Raw genomic sequence first — 16,527 nt, forward strand, 5'->3', positions numbered from 1 at the left:
AGACTAGGAAGCCCATCTGCAGCTGGGGAGGAGGGCAAGGGAATGTGGGAGGAAGGAGGTGGGAAGATAGAGGTGGGAGGATGATCAGTGTATTAAACTGGGTACTTTTGATCAGTGATTTAAGATTGCATGTGGGACAACACAGCCATTTCTATTACCTAAACATGACTAAAAGAGTTATGAGACTTGGTTGAGTTTTCTTTCCCAGGCACAAGGATAGACCCAATGAACCCATTTAAAGAGATGGTTGAAAGAACTCTTTAAAAAAAATAAAGCTGTTTTGGGGGATGGGGTTATAGTTCAGCAGTAGAGTGCTTGCCTTGCACATGTGAGGCACTGGGTTCGATCCTCAGCACCACATAAAGATAAATAAATAAAGTAAAGATATTGTGTTCATCTTAAAAAAAATTTTAAATAAAACTGCTTTTATGATGACGTAGCCTGGGCCCTGCTGTACAGTTAACTGTCCAGCATCACTGAAGGTTTCCCAGGGTCTGACAAAACAGAAAAGACCTGGAAAAATGGCTCCCAGAACAATGCCTTTCTTTAGTCTCCTCTGAGTTCATGCTTTGTGGTAACTGGAGGAGTAAGCATTTGAATGTCACTTTTGCTGCTCACTAACTGCATTTTTGGACAGATTGATCATTTGAGCCTTATGTCCTTATCAGTATCTTTGTCAGTAATGGGTGCTCTTTAAGTGTACTGTGAGAATCAGATGAGAAAATGTATCTAAGACACCTAATATGATATTTTATTTACCTACTTCAGTGTAACAAGTTACCTCAAAATTAGCAGCTCAAAACAACACACATTCATTGTCTCACGGTTTCCTGAGCCAGAAATCCAACCACTGCTTGGCTGGGTGCCTCTGGCTCAGGGTTTCTCACAGGGCTGCCATGGAGGTCTCAGCCGAAGCTGCCATCCTGTCAAGGCTGGACTGGGAATGATGCACTTCTGGATTCCTTCCTGTGACTGACATGTAGCCTCGGGTTCTTGTCGGGTGTTGGCAGGAGATAGCAGTACTATGCCCTGAGGCCTTTTCATAAGACATCTCCAGTGTGTTCCAGCTGGCTTCTCTCTGAGTGATGGACAGAGTGAACCATCTAGAAGCCACAGTATTTTTATTATCGCATCTTAGAAGAGACTGCTCACCACATTTGGAGTATTTTACTCATTGACGGTGAGTCCTTATGCTTACTTAGCCAACAAGCAAGAGGAGGGATTGCACAGGGCATAAACACCATGCACAGACGGTGTGAGAGGCTGCCTAACTCCCAGGGTTGGGAAGGAGTGCTATTTCCACTTTCACACACCCTGCCTCAAGACAGCTCCTCCACACCTCTCGTCCTTTCTTCCAGTTGCAGGCATTCTCTATGTCTTCTGAGTTCACAGAGCATGCTGTTCTTCCCACGTGCATTTTTCTCAACTCTTTCTTCTTTACACTTATTTATTCATTGAATAATGGCACCCTGCTACCTGTAAGTTCACAAAAATGAGATATTTTTCCTGTTCCCAGGAAGGGTCACCATGTTGCTCCATTCCAAGAAACTGATCACATTGTCTACAGCGTGTCCTTATTTGGGTGACAAGTATGACCTTTTCCCAAGGAGCCCATTTTTTTAGCAAGAATGTTAAATTTGAAAATTGTTATAATTGTTCAGGGCAAAATACAGAAAATTGTGTGGTAAAATTGAGGATGATTTTATGGGAAAAGGAAGAATAAGCTTGTGTAGAAAAATGGAAGGAGGTTTTCCAGGGAGACACAGAAGCAAAGAACATTCTAGACCTCATAGGGTGAGAAGCACTTGCCATTTCAATTCTTCCCCAATCATCTTGTTCCATGACAGGGTTGTCAAACTAGAGCCTCGGGGGCTGGACTGACCTGATAGCTTATTTGAAAGTAAAATTTTACTGGAACACAATCACATTTACTGATTTACATCTTGAGTAATCGCCATAGATTCTTAGGGCACACACAGTTTAAAATGCTTGTTTTCTGATTCTTTACCAAAGAAGGTTGCTCACTCTTGCTCTCTGATATGGAGTATGTACACGGTACAGAAGTAGGTGTCCAGGTATTTGCTGAACTAGATGGCTGAATAATCACCACTAGGCTGTGCTCTCTCTGTGTACACTAGGTAACAAATGAGTCCACACTCAGTCAGTGGCTTAAAGGACACCTTATCAGTGATTCTTGACAAAGCATGTAACTGGCGGGGCTGTATACTGTAATGAGGGACTTTTAAAGCAAGAAGTAAACTGCAACTGTGCTATTCTGAGAGAAAATGGTTCAGTCTTTCTAGTTTGGCATACATGTCATTTAAGTACATTTTAAATGGATTTTTCTTCTTCCCAGAAATGAGTCAAGCAAATCAAAACAAACGAATTTTTGTAAAGGGTGTTATAAGTTTAACAACATCATAAAAAATATCCAGGGGAATTTTAAAAGAATTTACTCTCCACTGAGGTCAATGAACATCTTTCATGTCATTGATAGTTATAAAACAACCCCAAATCACTGACCAGAAATCCAGCATCAAGTGACTCACATGATTTTTGCCACTGTGCATGTATTATTATTCATAAATATGAAATAGTATCACAGGATTTATGCAATACAAGAAAATTCACATATTTAAATGAATTCAGATAATATAAACTTGTTGTATCATTTCTTTTTAAAACCTTAAATGACCATTAAATAAGACACAATGCCATAAATGTTTGTGTTGTGCCAACACTGACAGGTGATTAAATTGTGGCTTTTGTGGCTTTTTAGTCCTTTCAAATGAAATACGAGTTTTAAAAACAAAAACGTTTTAGAGAAACAAAAGAACTTTATGATCTTTATTGACCTGAATCTTCCTTTTTGTATATTCCATTTTAATTAATAGTGCTTGATAAACAAATATTAATCCTCTATTCTAACTGGCTGAAAAATGCAAATTGTGTCATAATTTTTGCCAAGAAAGCAGGTTTGCTCTCCTAAACTCTAGAAAGCAACACTGGAACAGCCACACCTCAGATACCCATCATCATAAGACGCCACACCTTCAATCATGGCTGCACAAGATGGCCAGGCTGCACCGTGGAGACCAGTGTTGGGGCTTACTGGAGGAGGAGGTAAATAATAGAACCAACTGAGAAAGATTACAATAGGATGGAGAGTAAAATGTATTTATATTAATTTTTTTTAAAAAGATTTTTTTTTTTGGATGTTGATGGACTTGATTTTATTCATTTACTTATGTATGGTGCTGAGAATTGAACCCAGTGCCTCACATAGGCCATGCAACTGTTCTACCACTAAGCCACAACCTCAGCCCTATATCAATTTTTAATGTTGAAACTTAAAATAAATATTAAATTTTAGACCAATTTTAACTTTACTGAAAAATGTGAAGAGCATATTAAGAGTTCCCATATACTCTTCACCAGTTTCTCTTGTTCCTAACATTTTACCTAAGTATAGTATATTGGTTATAATTAATAACCCAGTATATATATATTATATTGGTTATAATTAATTAATACATTATTGTTAGCTAAAGTCTTAATCAGATTTTCATAGTTTTTACCTAGAGTCCGTCTTTTGAACAGGGCTCTCAGACAAGATATATTACATTTAGTTGTTATGTCTTCCTGAGATTTTCTTAGCTGTAACAGTTTCTCAGATTTCTCCTGATCTTGATGACCTTGGCAGGTTTGAAGACAATGAGCCAGGTAATTTAGAATGTTCCATTATTCTGCCCTGGTTGGATTATTATTAATGATCCTAACATTAGTTATTGGCAATTATCTGACGTCTTCCTTATAATTAGCCTTCAGTGATGTGTTTGAGGAAGACCATAGAGGTCAAATGCCGTTGTCACTACATCCCGCCCAGGGTATACACCCAACCTTGCCTCCCAACATGAGTGTTAATGTGGGGCTCTGACCAAGTCAGTCTTGTCCAGTTTTCTCCAATGTTAAGTTGCTTCTTCTCCCCTTTACATAATAGATGATGTGTTTCTTGAGAGGAAGTCACACGTGTAGCCCACACCCCCAGTGTGGACAATTATGTTCCACTTCCTTGAGGATGAACTATCTCCATAAATTACTCAAAAATTTGCTGCTTGAAATTATATTCCATGCTTTTATAATTATGTCAAAATGAATTTTAATGTTATACATAAATAAACAGAACTAATTTTTAAAACCAGAAAGAGGCTATCACAAAAAAATTGCTCGGTGGGGAATTTGTTTATTCTCTCCACTTTAATTATTTGTTCAATAATGTACTTGTGTTAGTATGGACTCATGGGTGTTTATTGTTTTCTGTGTGATAAACTAATACTGTTTTATTTCCAAATTGTTCTAGTTTTGGCCTGTGTGTGTGTGTACATTGCCCCACTTCTAACATTATAAGATACTTCAGGCTCATCTTGCATAATTCCTCACTAGGAATAGAATCAGCCGTTTCCCCCCATGGTGCTTTTTACTGGACAATGGCATTAAAAATCAAGGCTGAGGCAGGAGGATTGAGAGTTCAAATCCAGCCTCAGCAACTTAGAGAGGCCCTAAGAAAATCAGTAAGACACTATCTCTAAATAAAATATTAAAAAGGGGAGGGCTGGGGATATGGCTCAGTGATTAAGTGTCCCTGGATTCAATCCCTGGTATATATATATATATATATATATATAAAATACAAAAATCTGTTATCTGGTGTTTTTGTTAATGCTGGGGTGCCATTGCTTTTAGTTCCTATCAGGACAAGAAAATATGTGTGCATACTAACTCGTGTGTACCCACATACCTATAAACACCTGTGTGTGTGACAATCTATCTTTATTAAGCTAAACTGATGTCTCTGGCCCCAGTCTTTTACCACACGGACGGCGTGGTCTCTTTCCCTTGTCTATCTGTAGTCTCTCACTCACGATGAGAAGCAGAATGCACCCTTTGTAACAGCTTCTTTAATTTTACAGACTTGATCCTTTTGCCCCCACATCAATCAGTGTGGCTGTTTTATATATTTACTTGACTGCTTTGTGACATCCTTCTTTCCATCCTGAGAACCCTCAACTTTCTAAATGATGTTTAAAGTGTTAACACTTGTTGTGGGTTAACACTTGTTCGTGGGTTTTGACAAACTCTAGTGCCCTACATTCATCACTGTACTGTTGCACTATTTCACTTCCCTAATAAACCCCCCTGCTTCACCCATCCAGCCTTTCCCATCCTTCTGAAACCCTGGAACTCTCTGTTGTCTTTGCTTTTCCCAAAGGGTCATGTGACTGGAATCACACAGTAGGGTGTGTGATTAGTGTAGGATTCACCTGTGTCTTTTCACAGTGTCATAGCTCACTTCTTTGTGTCATTGAATAATCGTCCACTGCACTGCATTCATTCATTGTACTGAGTTCATTGTATGGATGCGTCAGAGATCATTGATTCATACACAGATTAATTGATATTTTATTTCTTTCCATTGCTTGATGATCATGAACAAAGCTAATATAAACATTCATGTGGAAGTCTTTTTCTTTTTGTGGATGTAAGTTTGGGTATAAATCTAGTGGTGACACTGCTGCCTTCTATGGTAAGAGTATGCCTGTCTGTGTAAGAAACTGCCAAACTCTCTTCTAAAATGTCTATACTATTTAGCATTCCCAAAAGCAATAAATGAGAATAATTTTTATGGGTGCATATTAGTTGTATCTAACGGTGAGTTTCTTTGTGGCATGTTGTTGGTACATGAATATAACATAATTTGATCAATTTCACCCCCAGTGCCTCTTCTTAATCACCCTTCTTTTCTCCCCTGTCCCTCTCTTTCTACCCTACTGGTTGCTTTTCTACTTTAATGGCGCATCTGTTTTAGTCAGTTTATGGTTTAGATATTAGGTGTCCCCAAAAGCTCATGTATGAGACAATGCAAGAACATTCAGGGGTGAAATGATTGGGTTAGGAAGCCTTAACTCAATCGGTGAATTAATCACCTGCTAGGAATTAGCTGAGTGGTAACTGAGGGCAGGTAGAGTGTGTGGCTGGAGGAGGTGACATGCCTCTGGTGTGTGTGACCTGCTGAGAGGAGTTTCTCTCTCTCTCTCTCTCTCTCTCTCTCTCTCTCTCTCTCTCTGCTTTCTGATCTTGCGAGCTGCTTCCCTCCACCACACTCTTCTGCCAAGATGTTCAGCCTCACCTTGTGCCCTGAGGAATGGAGTTGGCTGTCTATGGACTGAGACTTCTGAAACCATGAGCCCCCAAATAAACATGTCCTGCACTAATTGTTCTTGTCAGGCCTTTTGGTCGCAGCAATGAAACAGTTGCTGACAATCAGCTTTTTTGCTGCTGCAAACAAAAGATCTGACAAGAGCAATAAAGAGCCTGCTCTGGTGCCCTGGGCCTCAGGTGTGGTAGAATATCATGACAGAAGGTTATGGCAAAGCAGCTCAGGACAAGGAACCAGGAAGGAGAGAGAGAGAGAGAGAGAGAGAGAGAGAGAGAGAGAGAGAGAGAGAGAGAGAGAGAGAGAGAGAGAGAGATTCTCCCCACCACAGACAAAATATAAACCCCAAAGTCATGTCACAATGATCCACCTCCTCCAGCCACACCCTACCTGCCTATTGATTATATTAAGGCTCTCATAACCCAATTATTTCACCTTTAAACTTTCTTGCATTGTCTCCTACATGAGCTTTTGGGGGACACTTCATGCAAACATTTTTTTTTCTCCCTCCCTTTTCCAGTAGCTTCCAATGGGACAGAACACATACAGTACTTGCCTGTCTGTATTCAGCATAATTTGCTTAACATGATGCTCTTCAGTTCCATCCATTTTCCTGCAAATGACATAATTTTGTTCTTCTTTATGGCTGGTAAAACACTCCATTGTGTATATATACCCCATTTGCTTTATCTATCCATCTGTGACAGACACCTAGGTTGATTCTATAACTTGGCTATTGTGAATTGTGTAGCAACAAACGTGAGTATGTGTGTATCTCTAAAGCCTGCTAACTTTAATTCTTTTGGTTAAATACCCAGGAATGGTATTGCTGGATCCTATAGTGGTTCTCTATACTGATTTTCATGGTGGCTATACTCGTTTACATTCCTTCCAACTGTGTAAGAATCTTCTTACTAGGGGCCCCATCCTCCCTGCATTTATTGTTGTTTGTGTTCCTAACTATTGCCAAGAACGGAGTTCTGCCTGGAGAAAGTTGGAATTCCAGTGAGATCTTGATTTACATAATGAATGAGAATTCTTTTGCCTACATTCTTGTGAGCAATCCATAATGGCATTTAAAAATGGTGTTGGGAAAACTGGAAATCCTTATGCAACAAAATGAAACTGAATCCCCTCCTCCATGCACAAAAGTTAACTCAAAGTGGATCAAGGAGCTAGATATCAAATCAGAGACTCTGCGTCTGATAGAAGAAAAAGTTGACTCCGATCTACATATTGTGGGGTTGGGCTCCAAATTCCTCAGTAGGACACCCATAGCACAAGAGTTAATAACAAGAATAAACAAATGGGACTTACTTAAACTGAAAAGTTTTTTCTCAGCAAGAGAAACAATAAGAGAGGTAAATAGGGAGCCTACATCATGGAACAAATTCTCAGAGGAGGACATACAATCAATCAACAAGTACATGAAAAAATGCTCACCATCTCTAGCAGTCAGAGAAATGCAAATCAAAACCACCCTAAGATACCATCTCACGCCAGTAAGATTGGCAGCCATTCTGAAGTCAAACAACAAGTGCTGGCGAGGATGTGGGGAAAAGGGTACTTTTGTACATTGCTGGTGGGACTGCAAATTGGTGCGGCCAATTTGGAAAGCAGTATGGAGATTCCTGGGAAAGCTGGGAATGGAACCACCTTTTGACCCAGCTATTGCCCTTCTTGGACTATTCCCTGAAGACCTTAAAAGAGCGTGCTACAGGGATACTGCCACATTGATGTTCATAGCTGCACAATTCACAATTGCTAGACTGTGGAACCAACCCAGATGCCCTTCAATAGATGAATGGATAAAAAAAAAATGTGGCATTTATACACCATGGAGTATTATGCAGCACTAAAAAATGACAAAATCATGGAATTTGCAGGGAAATGGATGGCACTAGAACAGATTATGCTTAGTGAAGCTAGCCAATCCCTAAAAAATAAGTACCAAATGTCTTCTTTGATATAATGAGAGCAACTAAGAACAGAGCAGGGAGGAAGAGCAGGAAGAAAAAATTAACATTAATCAGAGACATGAGGTGGGAGGGAAAGGGAGAGAAAAGGGAAATTGCATGGAAATGGAGGGAGACTCTCAATGTTATACAAAATTACATATAAGAGGTTGTGAGGGGAAGGGGAAAATAAACAAGGAGGGAAATGAATTACAGTATATGGGGTAGAGAGAGAAGATGGGAGGGGAGGGGAGGGGAGGGAGGATAGTAGAGAATAGGAAAGGTAGCAGAATACAACAGTTACTAATAGGGCATTATGTAAAAATGTGGATGTGTAACCAATGTGATTCTGCAATCTGTATTTGGGGTAAAAATGAGAGTTCATAATCCACTTGAATATAATGTATGAAATATGATATGTCAAGAGCTGTGTAATGTTTTGAACAACCAATAAAAAAATAAAAGAAAAAAAAATCCATAATAATAGGTGTTAATTTTATCTGAGTTTTGTTTTAATTTTTGATTTCCTCCTTACAAAAGATGTTGAGCATCATTTCACACGTTTGTCACCTTCATGTCTTTTTTGATGAGGTGTCTGTTCAAATTTTTCTCATTATTTTATTGGGTTGTTCGTTTTCTAATTTTGGATTTAAGCATTGCTTTATATCTTGGATAAATGTCCTGCTGCAAATGTGTTTTACAATATTGTTTTACGCTGTATGGCTTGTCTTTCCAGTTTCTTAAGAACTGTTAAGTGTCTTTTCAGAGCAGAATTTTTAAATTTTCATTAAAAAATTTAATGATTTAAATTATCAAAAAATATATTATATTTTTGATTTTTTTAATCTACAAAGTTTTCATCAAACCTAGATTACTCAGATTTTTTTTCTTGTTTTTTTTTTTTAAAAAAAGTTTTATAGTTTTTCTTTTTTCTTTCTTACTTTTTTTTTTTTTTTTTTTTTTTTTTTTGATATTGGGAAATTAACCCAGGGGCACTTAACCACTAAGTTACATCTCTAGTCCTATTTTTAAATTTTATTTAGAGACAGGTTCTTGCCGAGTTGCTTAGGGCCTTGCTAAGTTGCTGAGGCTGGCTTTGAACTCATGATCCTCCTGTCTTAGCATCCAGAGGCACTGAGATTACAGGCGTGCACCACCGCACCTGGCAATTTTTATAGTTTTTCATTTTTCATTCAGGTTTGCAATCCTTTTGAAATATTTTTTTTGTTAAAGATATAACTTTTTTGTTTTTTGGGGGTTCACTTTTTAAATAAAAATAATCACTGTTTCAATAACATTTACCAAAAAGACTATCTTTTCTTCATTGAATTACCTTTGCTCATTTGTCAGTTAATTAAATTTTCATAGATATTTATTTGGTCTCTTTGTTCTTTTCCAATGATCTATGTATCTGTCCTTTTGCAAAAATCATGCTGCCTTGAATACTATAGCTTTTTATGAAGATTCAAATCGGAGTAATGTCAGCCTAACTTTGTTCATCTTTGGTGCTGGGTTAGCTATTCTCTTTTTTATCTTTCCATTTAAACTTTAGAACCACTTTGTTAATATCTATACCATAGCTCTCTGGACTTTTTTTTTTTTTTTTTTTTTTTAGAGAGAGAGAGAGAGAGAGAGAGAGAGAGAGAGAGAGAGAGAGAGAGAGAATTTTTTAAAAAATATTTATTCTTTTAGTTTTTCGGCGGACACAACATCTTTGTTTGTATGTGGTGCTGAGGATCGAACCCGGGCCACACGCATGCCAGGCAAGTGCGCTACCACTTGAGCCACATCCCCAGCCCGCTCTCTGGAATTTTGAGAGGGATTTTATTGAATCTATACATCCATTTAAAATAACTCACATATTGACAATATGGAATTTTCTGTTCCTTGAACATTAACTGTCTTTACATTTACTTAAATCTTCTTTGATTTCTTTCATCAGGGTTTTATAGTTTTCTGCCTTATACAGAAAACTATGGTTTGTTAGATTTGCACCTCAGTATTCCTTTGCCTTTAAAAAAATCATATATACATATTTGTGATGTAAATTAAAAATCACATGGATATCATATAAATAAAATTATATATGTGTGTGTACATATACATATACATATACTTGCAGTCTACTGCATCAGCCTCTTGAGTAGCTGGGATTACAAGCATGTGCCAAGATGCCCAGCAATACTATTTTTAATTTCAAATTCCAATCACTCACTTTTGGTATATAGGAAAGCAATTGGCTTCTGGACGTTAGGCTTATATCCTATGACCTTGCTGTATTTAGTTCTTAGTTTCAGAAATATTTTGGGGAGTCTATTTAACATTTTCTATATAAAGAATGATGTCACTTGTAAAAAATAGATTTCTGTCCAACAGTATACCTCCTGTCTCTTTTTCCTGTCAGTCCACCAGTTCAGACTTCTAGTGTAACATCAAGGGGGGGACACTTACCTTGCTCTCTATCGTGGGAGAGAGCATTACTTGCTTACCACTGAGTACCAGGTTAGCTCTAGGTATTTTGTAAATGTTCTTTAAGGGGAAAAAATGGATGGAATCCCATGAAAATGAAGAGAGGTAAGTGGTCCGAGGAAGGGTGTTGAGAGGGAGGGAGGAGGGATGGAAAAAGGGAGTTTGGTGGAATGACTGTGACCTAACTTGCCTATGTACATAGGTGAATGTACCATAGTGGATCTCACATTTATGTATATCCACAATGCATTGCTTAAAAAAAACCTATAACTAAATAGAAGATCATCAGAGTAGAGGAAAGCGAACAGGGTGAGGAAGGAGGGGAGAGCAAGGAGAAGTATGAAGGAATGAATTGGGGCAGATTATATTCCATGCTTATATAGTTATGTCAAAATGAACTCCAATAATATGCATAACTATAATGAACTAATAAATAATAAATAAAATTAGGGAAATTTCCTTTTATTATTTATTTACTGAGAGAATTTAATCATGAAAGGTACTGGATTCAAAATCGCCAAAATTTATCAAATGTCATTTTAGCCTTAATTCCTATTTTTCTAGTGGATTGTATCATCTGATTTTTAAATGTTGTACTTGCCTCGTATTAAGACATATTAAGACTAAATTGCACATAGTCATGATCTAAGTTAAGGTAGAAACGAAAGGAAGGATATCAAATTATACACTAAATAATAAATACATACCAAGATGCACTAACATGACAAAGACCTCAAGGCAATTTTAATCATCTTGGTTGGTGTTGAACAGTTTCTGTCTGAAATTTGATTTCACAACCTGGAGGCCGCTGAGCTGTCCAGCCTCTGGTCAAGGCAATCTCTCTTTCTCTTATCAAAAGAAGACTCTCGGGTAAACAGTCCTCAGCCCTGTGAACAATATGCTCTGTTTTGGGTTTATTAAGTCAGAGTAAGGTCAGGGTGACTCAGCTTAAGTTGTTGCTTTGAAAAGGGGTTGGGAGTTAGTTAGAATGAAGGCTGTCTGTAGAACTGACCCTTTAGTCTCTATGTTCCTACCACCCATGACTTGCCGTTCCCTCTCAGTGTGACAGAGTTGGTCCAAGTAAAAGGAGAACTCAGGGACGGTGACCGGACCTCTCACATGCCCTTCAGCTGCAGGCCTCAGACAGCTGTGACTCCACGGCACCTCCAGATCCACCTGTGCTCCAAGAGTCGAGCAGTGAGTCTGCCATGTGGGAACACAGCCCCAAGACGGGATGAGGCATGAACTTGGAACAGGGCGGCCGAGCGTGCACATTAAGGGAACTCCCCGGTGCAGTCCTCAGGGCTGGGGCAGCTCCGCACCTTCCATGGTTTCAAGGTGGATTTTCCTGGATCTTCTTTCCTAGGCAGCACTTGGAACTTCATCATAACACATGGAACCAAGAAGTAACTTTCAGCCTCAGATGATGTGTTTCTGTTTATTTGACCAAGAGCCTTGAAACATCATTACATAAGATACTGAAAGTTAGAGAGCAAACTGGTTTCTTTGATATTTAGAAAAATAGAGTGAACTCCGGATAAATGACATTTAATTGTAAAATAATTGGACTGTGAGTCACACTGTTCTTGTTAAGTTTAGCCTGGCATTTGGGGAAAAGTTACAGAACTATTGAGGTTTTAGATTGATGGCCAAAGGACTACAGAACTAAAATATGTTTATGCATTTCTGTGATTGGTACAAACATAGATTTGGACATTATCACTAAAAAAATGAATAAATCAAAGTTGTTCTCCTTGCAGAGCTCACAAAGTGAGAGCCAGACTAGGGGTTGGGTACCAGAGTGACGAAATGCAGAAAGATAAGCAAGTGAAGACAGAAAGCCCCGAATCCACACAAGACCTGAATACATCCATTATAAGAGGGTTCTTAAGGGCCAAGGGGTTGTAGTAGGAAGAATCACCCCCCCCCAAAAAAAACCTGTCCACAACCTAATCCTTGGAACCTGTGACTCTGTAACTTCATATGGCAAAAAGGACTTGGCAAACATAATGAAGTCAAGGATATGAGAAGGGGAGATGATTCAAGTTGGTTCAATGTAGTCACGAGGATCCTCATAGGTGAACATGGAGGTAGGAGGGTCCTGGAAGAAAAATGTAATGAAGGAAACAGGAAAAATGATGCTACTGCTGAATATGCAAGCTGAAGGAGGCCGAAAGAAAGCAGGCAACCTCCAGAAGCTGCAAAAGGCAAGGAAGAGATCCAACCTCAGAGCCTCTAGAGAGAAGTCAGCCCTATGCCACCTTGGTTTGAGCCCCATAACTTATGGAACTTCTGCCACCAGTTGTAAGAGTGTACATTTGTATCAGTACATTATGGAGGTATGAGATTCACTCTTGTATAGTCGTATATGTACACAGGAAAGCTGTCAGATTCATTCCCCCATTCCTCCTCTTTCCCTCCTCCCTCTCTCTCAATCCCCTTCCTCTACTCCACAAATCTTTCTTATATTTTCATAGGATTTCCACCCCCACTATTTTTTCCTTCCTTCCTTCCTTCCTTCCTTCCCTCCCTCCTTCCTTCCTTCCTTCCTTCCTTCCTTCCTTCCTTCCTTCCTTCCTTCCTTTCTTCCTTCCTTCCTTCCTCTTTCTCTTTTATTTTCCTCCTTATTTGGTCAAGCTTCACCTATGACAGAAAACATTCAACCTTTGACTTTATGCTCTGGCTTATTTCATTTAGCACGATGTTGTCCTGTTCCATCCATTTATCAGCAAATGCCTTAATTTCATTCTTATTTATGGCTGAGTAAAATCTCCATTGTGTATTGTTTTGGTCTAACTTTGTGGTAATTTATCACACCACAAATAACTAAGGCAATGGGAATTGTCTTGTTTCCACTCAATATTGGAAAGATAAAAACATTGTATAAATGGAAACATATTTATTTCAGATGTATTACTTTATAGGTAGGAAGGACAAATTCTTAAGTATTGACCATAGTAACCTGAGGGTGTCCTGAGTGAGAAGAGAGACTTGAGATCAGAAGCTGAAGAAGGCCAGAACTCCCTAGTCAGGTTGAGTGAGAGAAAACAACCAAAGATAAGGACAAGTAATTAATGAGGACTAAACCTAAAATGGTAAATTTAGAAAAACGGAGAAGTAAAGTAAGCAGGAAAGACTTGAACGTGATTTATCAAAATATGAGTTGGTACTGATTGCCTTTTGAATTGGAGATATGAATACTTTCCTTTCTTTTTATTTTCTACTTTTTCCCAGTTTCTATAAATACAATTTAAAATAGAACATAGATTTTACTTAAAGATAAATCACTTCAAAATGTCTTTCATGGAGTTTTCTTCAATAGAGGAAAATAACTGGTGAAGAATTTCCAGTCATTTGAAGAAGGGGTGCAAATATCAAAATAAAATAGGACCCATGATGAAAAGCTTTAAGTATCTGAGTCTAAGAAAGCAACAATTAAAGGAAAATTTCCATTTGAAATTTTTAAATGACTGAATATTCAAACAACTTTGGTGCTAGGTTTTCAGTTTTTAAACAGCATATTTTAAAGATGCACACAATAAAACATTATGCATAATCCAAATACATAAAAAGGGAAAAAATTATCTCACCGAGTGGATTTCTTAAGCAGTTCCAACAGTCATTATTTTGTAAAAAAAAAAAAAAAAAAAAAAAAAATCTATTATTTTGGGAGTACCTAAGCTCTTCTGAAGAATAACAGTTTGAAAATTACTGATCTCAACTTCTCAAATGACTTTTCAATTTTGAAAATTCCACTGTATTTATAACTATATGCAATACTAAGTATGACAGAAGAAATTCTATGAAAAAAAAAATCTATAATAGAAAAAACAGAGGCAGCAATATACAGAGATCAAAAGAGAGCTTTACCTGGGAAAAGACTTCAGAATAAATGGTATTTTTTAAAAGATGGTACTTGATTTAAATATATCTCCAAAAGTCAACTTCTCTCTCTCTCTCTGACTTTAGACAGGTGTGTTGCCATTATCTTTGCACCTTTAGGTAAAATGACTATGTTTCCCCTTTAAATATTGGAAGAGGTGGACAGTAATTAGTATACAGAGCTTGTTGAGGAACCTCTGAGCTCTTGGGAATGTGGATCTTTGCGCAGCTCAGCAAACCCACCACAGTGGACAAAACACAGGCTGTTTTCTATTGTCTTCCCCTTAGTAGATGAGCTTTCTAGGATATTTTCCATAGGTAGTGTTGGTATACTACAGCTGAATTAAATTAACAAACTGATCTCCCAGCGCACTTCATTTGCCTATTTCTAACCTTGGCTCTACTGCCCAGGCCACGCCGTGTTCATCTCAAGGAATCCACTGAGGCCGCTGGCAGCAGGAGCCTTGGTGCTGCCCTGAAGTTAGCACTGGCCCTGCTGCTGGCCCTGCTGCTGGCTCTGCTGCTGACTGGCTGTGGCCCTGTTGCTGCCCTGGGACTGGAGCTGGTGATGGCTGGAGCAGGTGCTGGCCCTGGTGCTGGTTCACCCTGGTGCTGTCCTGGCCCAGTCTTAACACTATCTCCAGAGCTGTCTACTATCAGGTGGAGCTGTCACTGCATGCTACCAACAGCAAGCATGAGAAAGATAAACTGATCCACACCCCAGTGTGCTTGCAGTCCAGAAAGGAGCTGTAGGCAAGTGGAGCCCCTTGCAATGTTTTGACTAAAAAAAGATTCCAGCAGGGATAAGGCCAGGAGGTCCTGGGATCCTGCTGAAGTCACTCATGGCACTCTGGGTATCTAGGCTGAAGAACTGGAGTCATCAGAATGATCTCCACCAACGTGTGCAAAACAAATATCCTGCTGTTGATTACATGACCCAAAGAATTCTCAGTGATGACAGTGGCCCCGGCTTGGATTTGAAGCCTGAATACCAGCTCCATTCAGTCACAAAAGATGAATTTTGCTGCTCTCTTTGTAGTATCAGGTTTTTGATAGACTAGGGCAGAGGGACATTCAGGTGCTAAATATTCTCCTGCAATATAGGCTGCTGAAAGCCTTTGAATCACCTGGAGCTGAATTCAATGACATCTGACCTGGAAAAGTAAAAATAAGTGATATAAAACTCTCTTTTTGGGTCAGTCATAATGGCATGTGGCTATAATTCCAGCAACTAGGGAGTTGAGGCAGGAGGATTGCAGGTTCAAGACTACTCTCTGAGACTTAGTGAGCACTTGTCCCCAAAATTAAAAAAAAAAAAAAATGGCTGGGGGTGTAGCTTAGGGGTAGAGCACTGCTGGGTTTAATCCCCAGTCCTTCAAAACAACAACAAGAAAAACAAACAAAATATTCCCCCGCCTCCTCAAAAATGTGTTTTTCAAGATGTTATGATTTGGATCTTAAATGTTTCCCAAAGGTCCCTATGTTGAAAGCTTGGTGACAGCCTATGGCACTTTGGGAGGTGGTGGAACCTTTAAGAGGTGGGGTCTATTGGAAGGAAGTTAGGTCTTTAGGTGTGCGTCCCTGAAGAGGCCACTGGGACTGTACCCCGCCCCCCCCCCCTTACTTTTTTTCCTCTCCCTTTCCTTCCTGGCTGCCCTGTGTATTCCCACTCCCACTATCATGACCTACATGCCTCTTCAGGCCCAAAGCAACTGGTCAAGTGACCTTGGGCTAAAAACCTTTGATGCTGTGACCCCAAATTAGTCCCTTCTCCTTTTAAGTTTCTCAGCAACAGATAGTTGACCAACACAAAATTTTTAGATCTCTTAAGTTTAATCAGTGAACTCATTTTAATCTACTGAACAATGACAATGATATAAATACTTAGAAATAAGTCTGGAATGCTAATATTTTGAAACATTTTCTGTTTACTTTTACCTTTGAAAATTTCCTCTTGCTCTACAACCTGTCCTTTAACTCTCATAATTAAAAATAAAGTTAGGAATC

The sequence above is a fragment of the Callospermophilus lateralis genome, chromosome 5 (assembly GCF_048772815.1).
Source record: "Callospermophilus lateralis isolate mCalLat2 chromosome 5, mCalLat2.hap1, whole genome shotgun sequence".
NCBI lineage: Eukaryota > Metazoa > Chordata > Mammalia > Rodentia > Sciuridae > Callospermophilus > Callospermophilus lateralis.